We start from the raw sequence: 12659 nt of genomic DNA, 5'->3' as shown, positions 1-12659 counted from the left end.
CAAATTCAATGAGTTCTCCAACTTTGGAAATAAAGAGATATTTGTGAAATGTAAAAGTACAAACATAAACAGGTTAAGGAATGTGAGAGAGAAATATTACAACAGAGATCAGGGCCCCGTCGTACAAAGAGTCACGATTGATCCAATCAATCTTAACTATGGAAAGCCAGCAAAGTCAACATATAAAATGCATGTTTGTTCAAAAAAAGTTCTAGATATATATGTATTATATCCATCCATCAGTGTCATAATTTTTTTTTCTACAGGAAACTCGTACAAACATAAACAGGATAAGGAATGTGAGAGAGAAATATTACAACAGAGATCAGGGCCCCGTCTTACAAAGAGTCACGATTGATCCAATCAATCTTAACTATGGAAAGCCAGCAAAGTCAACATATAAAATGCATGTTTGTTCAAAAAAAGTTCTAGATAAATGTATTATATCCATCCATCAGTGTCATAATTTTTTTTTCTACAGGAAACTCGTACAAACATAAACAGGATAAGGAATGTGAGAGAGAAATATTACAACAGAGATCAGGGCCCCGTCTTACAAAGAGTCACGATTGATCCAATCAATCTTAACTATGGAAAGCCAGCAAAGTCAACATATAAAATGCATGTTTGTTCAAAAAAAGTTCTAGATATATATGTATTATATCCATCCATCAGTGTCATAATTTTTTTCTACAGGAAATTCGCAAAATGTCCTTTGTAAACAAAGGCAAACACATAAAATTGTCAAAGCGATGAATGTATGAGTATATACATCATATCTAGAAAATATTTTAAACAAAGTTGCGTTTAAGATGTTGACGTTGCTGGCCGTCCATATTTGTAGTTGATCAGATCAATCGCAACTCTTTGTAAGACGGGCCCACCAGGGGCCTGTTGCATAAAACTTTTTACCTGAGAAAACTCTGGTAAAATTGAAAACTAAGGTTAGTCTCATATCTGCCATTGACCTTAATACAGGGCAAAAACTCTGGTAAAAACAACCTGAGTTTTCTCAGGTAAAAAGTTTTATGCAACGGGCCCCAGGGGTTGCTCGTAGTGGGCATGCATGAATAACCACCTCAATGGGTGATTTCAAGTTCGGTGTTGGCCTTGATGTTGGTGTTAGTGTTGAAATTTCGATTGCTTCCCCTAGCTCCAAAACTTATTAAGAGTTTGTAAAACTGATCCAGTTCACATTATTGACATCTCTGCAACTAGTGAGTGACTTTTTGGGACCATCCTCATTTTATGTTTGGTGTTATAATCGTGTAAAAATTGACCCAACACCAACACCAAAAGGTCAACACTGAACTTGAAATCACCCAATGAATTAATCACCTAACACCAGCTTCATTTTATGTTTGGTGTTATAATCGTGTAAAAATTGACCCAACACCAACACCAAAAGGTCAACACTGAACCTGAAATCACCCAATGAATTAATCACCTAACACCAGCTTCATTTTATGTTTGGTGTTATAATCGTGTAAAAATTGACCCAACACCAACACCAAAAGGTCAACACTGAACCTGAAATCACCCAATGAATTAATCACCTAACACCAGCTTCATTTTATGTTTGGTGTTATAATCGTGTAAAAATTGACCAAACACCAACACCAAAAGATCAACACTGAACTTGAAATCACCCAATGAGACAGTTGATAGCACTTTTTCTCAATGACCTTTCCCCTTTTTCATTAGGACAACCACTAAAACTTTTCAAATGAAGATTTCGTATTTAGCTTTTCCGACATAGCATTCTGTGGTATTCAAACTCTACAGAAATTTGAATATTTTGCGAAAAAGATGATACAGATCATATATACCTTGTTTCAGCTCAAAACAATTTGACACGCCTGGATGACGGAATGACCCCTTTTAAAAGAAAGATTATCATCTACATAAATGTAACCATAAACATGCATGTTAACCTGTTAGAGAATGAATAATTTTCTCTAACACACATTTTCAATAACCTCTAGCCCACAAATGCAAGCTCAGTCTCCAGCGGTAAATTGCATAAAAATATGTATCACATCCTCCATTGTTTTTTTCATATAACTAACATACTTCAGGTAATCAGACCATTGATATTTTCAGTAGTTAATCACAATAAAAGAATGGAAAATATTATAGATATCATTTGTCAAAGACTCACGGCCTTGATTTCTTTCTTTTTCTCTTCTAAAATATATTGTGTAAATGTCTATAACATATGATTTAATATATATAAATCAATATTTATTAAATCATACTGACTTTGATATTTCTTATAATAATCTAGCATAATTCAGTACATAACAGTAATTCTCAGAGATATAGCATTCATAGATAAAAGGCAATTCTGTGTTATATGGAATAAAACATAAATGCAATACAAGTATGTATATATTGTTGCGTTGGGGTTGGATCGATTGCACTTTAACTTTCAACCAGACTTAAAATGAGACGAAGCAATACAAAGCCTATACAGTCCATATATACATTTATTAAATATGATAACTAAGGTGATGATGATGATGACAAATAATACAAGAACATGAGTAAGTCTGATGGTGACTATACTCTGCAGTATGAAATATAAACTCTTCTGTAGCTGTCTGTATGCTGGAACAATCTGTAAAGTAATCTGCAACCAATCTAACAATCTCTTACAATCTCTGAAGTAATCTGATTTCTCATTTGGGTTCAGAAGTGAACTCCTTTTATATTGGTCTGGTCTAGACTCTTTACGATCAAACAGGTGTTGGTCAACCTTGGACGCTTGACCAAAACAATCTGTACGTCATAACTTTACTCTGAATTGGGGGAGTTGACCTTTTAGGGAGAACATGAAATGTAGTGAATAAGAAACCCATAAAATGTGTGTGCGTCAGATGTTTAGCTGGAAGAAGAATGAGTAATACTTTCTAATGAAAGTTGGAGCTGGTATACTTCCTGTAGAAGTATTGATTAAGTATTGATTATGTATAGATATAATATTGAATATGTGAGATATGTCTTATCATCACATAACATCCCCTTTTGTTAGAAAATGTGGCTTTCCCACATTTGTTTAAAAAAATATATTGAACTAATGGTCCAAGTCCAACATAGTTAAACAATTGAATTTCATGTAAAACAAAATAATATTGTGAAACTTTTTAATTTATCTTCTACCTCCTCTTTCTCTCAAACTCTCACACAATCCAGTATGAAAATACATCGATAAAAGAAAACCGTTTCCAATAATGTGCAGACTTACATGTATGCACTATTCCTGAAAAACTATATCACATATTTACACTGTACAAACTATCTTACATACAATAGAATACACGTAAATTCAACAAGATCAAAAGTTCATAAGAACAATTATTATAGGCGACATAGCAAAAATTCAGCAATCATTAAACACAAGATATCAAATTCACTTTTCTATCAGAAGATATATCCATAATCTTCTATCCAATCAATAAAAATCTCACAATTTATGATTTCGGAAATAAAACGAGGGCGCTCAAGATATTGGATATACTCAATGCAAATCTAGACCAATTTTACTTCATATAAAAGAAGTGTAAACACAGAATATTGTATAATCCAAACCTTACTCGTATAAGTTAACGTCATATAAGACAAATTTTCCTACGTCATAAATATCTAAACGGTTCTTCAACAAGTGCTTTTAAACTTGTTAACAATCATTATGAAATGATCTAAAAGCAAATTATCACATCTGCCAAATTATCAACGTCTTGATACAATACATACTAAATACAATTGTATGTTAATAAGAGAAAAACTCTAAAAATCAGACATGATATATAAACCTTTATCAATTTCACACATCAAATTACATAAACAAAGTCTGCAACATCCTCTTAGGAGTGCCTGTTACTGGTATAATTCTATCAAACAAAATCCTATGAATCAACTGTTCATGATCTGGGTACATATCTATATTCCACCAAAAATTCACTTGTCTACTAGGTTTGTTATCAACCTGTGGTTTGTCAAATGAAACCAAAATTTGCAAGTGTCCTGACTTAAATCGTCCTCTATGAAGAGTCATAATTTCACTGGTAGGGGCAGTCAACAATAAGTCAATTTGTTTCCTTAACTCGTCCTGTGTCAGTTTCCTAGGGGAAGCTATACCTTGGTTATCTATCATAGATGAAGTATAGAGACTCTCATCAATTGGTTCTGCTTGTTGATAGCACATGATTTGTTCACAATCAAACTTTGACAAAGTTTCATCATTTTCATTGATGAATTGTACTGTCTCTTTTTCAGAGCTTTCTTTGTCATTCTGTGTTTGGTTGTTTTCACCTAGTGCTTGTTTCAACTTTTGGATATGAGTGATATTTTTCCTTTCATTAGATGCTCTTACAAAGCAGGGTTTAAGCCTATTGTAATTGAACACATCTCTTAGGATTTCTCCCTTTAGTGTGGCCAGAATATAATGAGTTCTGTCTAGTACCTCATGGATTACCAAAGGTCCACACCATTCAGCAGCAATCTTCTTGGAGTTTGCTGTCAGGGAAGAAGAGCTTGGTTTGTACAAATAGACTAATTGTCCTACTGAGTAGATTGGGCTCTTACTTAGCTTCTGTGAAATGTTTGAGTTCTGTCTATCTTGTTGCTTCCTTTGCAACGAAAGTATGGTTCTAGAAATATGTTGGAATTTCTTCTTAAGATGATCTACATATTCCTCATAGGTCTGGGATAATCCTTTCATAGGATTGAAAGTCAAGTTAGTCAAGTTGGGAGGTTCCCGTCCGAACACTAACTCGTATGGGCTATGATTCCCTAATTGAGCTGAGGAGAATGAATTGTAAGCGTAGCATGTAGTTGAAATATAAACTCTTCTGTAGCTGTCTGTATGCTGGAACAATCTGTAAAGTAATCTGCAACCAATCTAACAATCTCTTACAATCTCTGAAGTAATCTGATTTCTCATTTGGGTTCAGAAGTGAACTCCTTTTATATTGGTCTGGTCTAGACTCTTTACGATCAAACAGGTGTTGGTCAACCTTGGACGCTTGACCAAAACAATCTGTACGTCATAACTTTACTCTGAATTGGGGGAGTTGACCTTTTAGGGAGAACATGAAATGTAGTGAATAAGAAACCCATAAAATGTGTGTGCGTCAGATGTTTAGCTGGAAGAAGAATGAGTAATACTTTCTAATGAAAGTTGGAGCTGGTATACTTCCTTTAGAAGTATTGATTAAATATTGATTATGTATAGATATAATATTGAATATGTGAGATATGTCTTATCATCACATAACAATATATTGAAATTTTTCACTAAATTCATATTCATATACATGTTGCACATATCAGAAATGAGATAAGGTATAGATGCAATGCTAATATAAAATGGATATTGTTACATTGAAAAGTTATCTCAAAATCAAACAAATGTTGGAACAAAGGAAAATGTCCATACATGTATATTATCTTTTTTCTAGCACATCATTAATTAGCACATCTAATTATGTACAATTTTGTTTCAACACAACAAAACTAACCACATATAGTATACAACATATAGTGCATCCCAGAAAAAACAGGAAACCTGTTTTCAAAGATTAATATCACAAAAATTGTTGAATATGATTTGATTTCAAAATACTCAGTGAATCATGTAGAAACGACAGATTACAAATAATAAATACTACATGTTATAAACAATTTCTACAGTAATTCATGTGTGAATCTGAATCCACTCTGATTTCAAAATTAAAGTTTACAGAAGAAAAGAAAAAACAACTCAGGCATCCCCTTCTTACGCCACATTTTAAAGGGGAAGTTCACCCTGACAAAAAGTTTATTGTAAAAATAGCAGAAAAAATAATAAAAAATATTGCCGAAGGTTTGAGAAAAATTCATCAAATAATTAAAAAGTTATTAGAATTTCAATTATTTTATTAGTGACGTCATATGCGAGCAGCATTCTTACATAGCTAGTGGTAAAAAATCAATGAAATGTCATTTTCTCAGAAAATTGAAAATGGTTTTCACTGTAACTTTTGTATATCAATAGACAAATCATTTCACACCCGATCATGAAAAGAAAACAAAATTAAGACATCAGGAACCATACAAAATTTGAAATTCATGCATTTTATATTACATAACACATGGGGCAGCTGCTCGTTTATGACGTCACAAATCCAAAAATTTGAACTCTAATAACTTTCTTACTCTTAAACGGATTTTCCTCAAACCTTCACCGATATTTTTTACTATTTTTTCTGCTATTTTTACAACAAAGTTTTCTTCAGGGTGAACTTCCCCTTTAATATGATATCTTGGCCCATTTTGCTGCACAACTTGGCTTTAACATAACATTTCAAACTGTTCTTATGCATGAGCCTTTCCTATCACTATCAAAATCAAGGAACAATAAAAAGAATTATATATGTGTGATAAAATGAAACACCATATTAAAATTATTTGATGTTTAAAAACAAAAACCATCAGGAATCATGATTTCCTTTATTCCGGAATGTGCTGTACATGTTTTTAATAGACTTTGAATTACAAACCAAGAGTGACTCATTTTGACTTGTATTTGTATAAATATCTGGCAAGAAACAACATTCTACAGATTCTTAGCCTAAATGATAGAAAACGGGTATTTATCCGAGGGTCATGGAAAACAAAGTACGTATGACTGTATATGAATATTTAGAGAAATCAATCATCATAAATAGAATGATTACACTGGATATTTATATAGTAAAGGAACATTTGAGGTATTTCATTGATGTCATGTTTCAATCAGTTTTAATCATATTGGCATATATTGCATTCTTCTGTCAGAGTTCTTCGTATCTGTGGGTTTTCTACTGAGATTGCACAATATCGCCAATTCATAGATTTGTCAATATATGTCGCAATCTGATGGAACCGGGAGGAATGTAATAACTGGGCCATGTACCGAACTGTAGTACCCTATACGTATTAGTCTGTGCATTAGTCTATGTATTAATCTATGTTCATGTATATTAAGTTTGTGTGTATGATATGTGTATGTGAGGAGAGCTCTGATTGAAGCAGCTTTGATGTATGCTCCCACATTGCCTGCTACGTGCGTGCGTCGCACAGCACGCACACAAGTTGGTGCCTGGTCGGTATCAGCGAGAGATTGGAGAGAGACAACAGAGAGAGAAGAACCCGAGATGCCAACGAGTGTTGACGCACGCAACCCAGCAGCTCCCCACCAGGCGCCATGGTCAAGTCTTAGAAGAAATCTGATATTGTTATCTGTTGTTATATACCGTGTGGAACCCTTTGTACAAGTGTCAGGTGAGTATAAGTCATTGTCTCTGTGTTGTTCCATCAGTAATAATAATAATAATATAGGGTATTTATATTGCACACACAATGAGTGTGGACGCACGCAACCCAGCAGCTCCCCACCAAGCGCCATGGTCAACCTGTTATTAGATGTCAGTAGAAGAAACCTGATATTGTTATCTGTTGTTATATACCGTCTGGAACCCTTTGTACAAGTGTCAGGTGAGTATAAGTCGTTGTCTCTGTGTTGTTCCATCAGTAATAATAATAATAATATACAAATAGCGAATAGGCATGAGTGCGATGGTGCGAGATTTCGCATGAGGTGAAAGAAAGATGCTCTATTCAACGAGGCGTTAGCCGAGTTGAATAGAGCTTTCTTTCTTTCACCGAATGCGAAATCTCGCACCATTGCACGAATAAGAATATTCGCTATTTGTGTTGTACAACGCCTCGGAATCTAGCGAAAATATGAAAAAACAAGAGTTTTTCCCTCCAGTAATCTATGAAAAGGGAGCAAAAATATTGAAAGCGAAAAGCAAAATCCCACAAGCCGGGCCCACAAGCGCACATGACCTTGGACAGCGTTGCGCATTTAGCCAGCCAGCGAGCTGTACGCGCATTGTCACCTTATTCAATTAAATCGCATTGTGACGTCACCTCCTAAAGCAGTGCAATGGTACATTTTGGACGGTACATTTTGGATGGTACGTCTTGTGTGCAACGGTACGAATGTGTGACGTTCAGCCTCCCATTTGATCGCGTACAACTAGCTAAGTAGGCGTTGTACAATATAGGGTATTTATATTGCGCACATATCCACCTTGTTAGGTGCTCAAGGCGCTCCTATATTACCCGGCTGAGCTGCGCATTCAGAGCACACACAGCTTCTTAAGGAATTACCTCCTACCGGTACCCATTTACCTCACCTGGGTTGAGTGCAGCACATTGTGGATCAGTTTCTTGCTGAGGGAAATTACGCCATGGCTGGGATTCAAACCCACGACCCTCAAAACGCTCCACATTTGTGATAACCGTGAGTTGTAACCAATGAACGTAGAGGGCAGCAACACACAAAAATATTTTTTATTTCTCTGCTTATATATATATATATCTAACATTTAGAGCACAACTATGCGGATAGTTTGGGGCATTCACTCGCCTAATAGAGGAAGAGACAGAAGAGATAAATGAACAGAAGAAAGAAGATGGTAAAAAGCAAGATGAGGTAAAATTCAAAAAAGAAGAAAAGTCAGGTACAGACAAAGAGGAAAGTGCAGGTAAACAGAAAGAGGAAAGGGTTGGTGAAGAGGATGTACAACAAAAAGATGAAGAAGAAACAAGAACAGTTGAAGACAAATCATAAAATACAGATTAAGAGAAGGAAGAAATGACAGAAAAGAAGACAAATAAAGAGGAAGAAGAGAAAAGTGAAGAGGAGATATAAAAGCAGACAGATGAAGTGGAAGAAGAAAAAAATAGATGAAGAGGAGGAAGAATGGACAGTAGAACTAGGAGAAAAGGAAGAAGAAGAACTCAGCAAGCCACAGAAGAGAAAGGCGATAGGACTGGGGAAAGAAAAAGAAGAAATACATGTACCAACTCCTCAAGAGGAGATGAACAGAAAATTAAGGAGAGAAAATCTAAAATTGCGCAAAAGAATGAATCAGAAGGTGAAAAGGTTAAATGCTAAAATTAAATTACTTACAAGTGATCTCGAAAAGATAACCAAAACACAAGAAATCAGTACTACAAAAGATGTGATTTCAATGGCATCAAAGTGCCTAGAAGAACCTATTCTTACAATTTTCCGATCGCAACTAAGAGTTGGAAAATGAAAAAGGAAAGCAAGGAGGTGGTCTTTGAAAAGACAAGTCTTTTGCTGTGTCTTTGTACCATGCAAGTGCCAAAGGGTATAAAATTAATGCGAAAGATAATTGCACTTCCATCTGTGACTTGTATTAAAAGAATACTTGGTGACCTACAGGTCCAGCCTGGCTTCTCTGCTGCTATTTTGGAAGCGTTGAAAAAAAAGGTTCAAACATAATCAGAAAGAGATAGGTACTGTTCTATCCTTATTGACGAGATGAGTGTAAAAGAACATTTACACTTCGATGAGAAAAATGACATTGTTTCTGGACTAGAAAACTTTGGAAAATTTGGGGGAACCCCCCAAGTTGCGAATCAAGCGCTCGTTGTCAGGATACGTGGTGTGGCATCCCAATGGAAGCAGCCATTGGGATATTTCTTCTCACAAACAATCGGATCAGGGGGGTGTTTCACAAAGATTTAAGCATGACTTAAGTCGCACTTAAATGCCGACGCGTACATGATATGCAACGCGCGATCTTATTGATAGATACGCATTAGTGCGCGTCCTCATGACACGATCTGACCAATACGGTCAAGCCTTTCATACCGTACGCAACTCGGTATTTAAGTGCGACTCTAAGTCATACTTAAATCTTTGTGAAACACCCCCCAGGGCAGGTTTACTAGAAAGGATAAATAAAGATTGTCTAGCCAATATAATAACCTTGGCTTACATCCCGTTTGTCTAGTGTGTGATCAAGGTCCGAACAACCGGTCCTTGTTCAAAAATTTGGGTGTTACAAAAGAGAAGACGTCTTTCAACTACTAGTACAATCATGAAATATTTTGTATAAATGATTTGCCTCACCTCATGAAAAGCACACGTAACAACCTGATGAAGTATGACATTGTGTTGAAGGTGAGAAAAAGGCAGTGTGGTCACATATCATGACTTCTTTTGATAAAGACCAAATCCTTGATATTAGGTATGCTCCAAAGTTGACAAACTGACACTTCGAGATTTCATCTTTCAGCAAAATGCGAGTTTCTTATGCTGTGCAGGTACGCAGTCGGACAGCAATCCTCCTAGGGAGAGGTTGGTGGAGCTGATAGAGCTGTGTGGTGGTCACATCTCAAGGAAAGCCTCTGATGCTAAGCTGTGTGTCGGAGGGAATGGAAGGCATTCTAACTCATTGCTCATTAGGCAGTATGCCTCCCGAAGCTGTGTACACAGCAGAATTTTGCAAAAAAAATGGATAAGTTATTTGATTCATTGAATTTAAGATCGTCGAGGGCCAGTAGAGATTGTAGAAGACCAGTTAAAGAAGGTTAATGCCACTTACAGTTGTGGGAGGAAATGATTTCTTGGTCGAGAAGCTTGAAAATAGGAAACAGAAGCAAAGTGTGGTTTCTGGATGGATGGATTACAACCCTATCATCTGTAATTCATCTTTGGTGGCAGTTTTTGAAAGAAGAGGCTTCATTCAAATATCTTTTTTTTTTAACAGGCTGAATCAAGATTGTATCGAAAACCTATTTTCGCAGGTTCGAGCCAAGAGAAGGGTTAGAGACAACCCGTCACCATATCATTTTCACGCAGCCATGAAATGTGTAATGATTGACATGTTAATGATTCCTGTAGGTGGTCAGAATTGCTTGCCTGACCTGAACACATTCTTATTAGGTGTAGATGGTTTGTCACTTTTACGTTTTTTTTTTTTTACTTTTACGTTTTTACTACCCTACCATGTCAAAGCAATACAGGAGACCAAGAGTTTACTTACCAGCGTGGCTATTTCACTACCACAAGAATAGGAGAGTAAGAGGGGTAAGCAATCACGTGAATCACCCCCAAGACAAAGACATGGATGTTGACACCGTTCAAGAGAGTTCACTTACCAGCTCCGCTAGTTCACTACCGCAAGAAGAAAATGAGACTAAGAGGGGAAAGCAATCACATGTATTGCCCAAAGACACAGATGAAACTGTCGAAGCTGTACAAGAAAAATTCTACTTAAAAGCTTTCCAATTTCACTAAGTCTTCGAGAAGATGAGATTAAGAGGAGAAAGCAATCACGTGAATCGCCCAAAGACACAGATGTAGACGAAGACATAGACACTGTACAAGAAAGTCTATTACCAGCTTTCCAATTTCACTAAGTCTTCGAGAAGATGAGATTAAGAGGAGAAAGCAATCACGTGAATCGCCCAAAGACACAGATGTAGACGAAGACATAGACACTGTACAAGAAAGTCTATTACCAGCTTGCCTATTTCACTAAGTCTGCAAGAAGATAATGAGAGTAAGAGGGATAAGCAATCACATGAACCACCAAAAAAAACCAGATGTAGATGTTTACACTGTGCAAGAGAGTTTAATTACCAGCTTGCCTATCTCACTACTGCAAGAAGATTATGAGAGCAAGAGGGGTAAGCAATCACGTGAATCACCCAAAGACACAGATGTAGATGTCGAAGCTGTACAAGAGAATTTACTTACCAGTTCCACTATCTCACTATCGCAAGAAGAAAATGAGACTATTAAGAGGGGAAAGCAATCACATGTATTGCCCAAAGACACAGATGAAACTGTCGAAGCTGTACAAGAAATTTTACTTAAAAGCTTCCTATTTCACTAAGTCTTCGAGAAGATGAGATTAAGAGGAGAAAGCAATCACGTGAATCGCCCAAAGACACAGATGTAGATGAAGACATAGACACTGTACAAGAAAGTCTATTACCAGCTTGCCTATTTCACTAAGTCTGCAAGAAGATAATGAGAGTAAGAGGGATAAGCAATCACATGAACCACCAAAAAAAAACCAGATGTAGATGTTTACACTGTGCAAGAGAGGTAAACAATCACGTGAATCACCCAAAGACACAGATGTAGATGTCGACGCTGTACAAGAGAATTTACTTACCAGTTCCACTATCTCACTATCGCAAGAAGATAAGAGTAAGAGGAGTGAGCAATCACGTTATTTCACGGCGACAGAACTGGAGAGAAAGGAGAATAAAGTCCAGGTGGCCACATTAGAGACAGTAATGGGGCAAGATCGTAGAAGCGTGTTGGCTGGTCTCAAAGTGTGTGTACCAGAAGGTTAAGCCCTTACTTGTCAAATGATATTGGACGCTCTGGAGAAACATTTTGTAGCAAAGAGGAATGTGCTGTATGAAAGATTTATGTTCACTGCAGCAGAGCAGCAACCTCATGAAACGGTGACACAATTTCTTGAGCGATTGAGACAGCTTGCCAGCACGTGCAAGTTTCGTGACGCCGCACTGGAGGAGGAAATGATCCAGGATCGCCTGGTGATGGGCAGCCGTGACCGAGGGGCCAGGGTCAGACTTTTCCAGGAGGAAGAGTGCACCCTATATAAAGCATTTGACACTCTAAAAATCAGTGAGGCGACCACGCATCAGCTGAAAATGATGTCTAATGGAGAGCAATCCCTTCAGGAAGTCAACTTCACCAAAAGGAAGCCTGCCAAAAATTAAGGCCGACACCAACAGAAGTTGAAAGGCAAATGGAAAGGCAGACCTGATAG

Source organism: Lytechinus variegatus, chromosome 17, assembly GCF_018143015.1.
Source record: "Lytechinus variegatus isolate NC3 chromosome 17, Lvar_3.0, whole genome shotgun sequence".
NCBI classification, from domain to species: Eukaryota; Metazoa; Echinodermata; class Echinoidea; order Temnopleuroida; family Toxopneustidae; genus Lytechinus; species Lytechinus variegatus.
Note: the sequence above shows the minus strand (reverse complement) of the source record.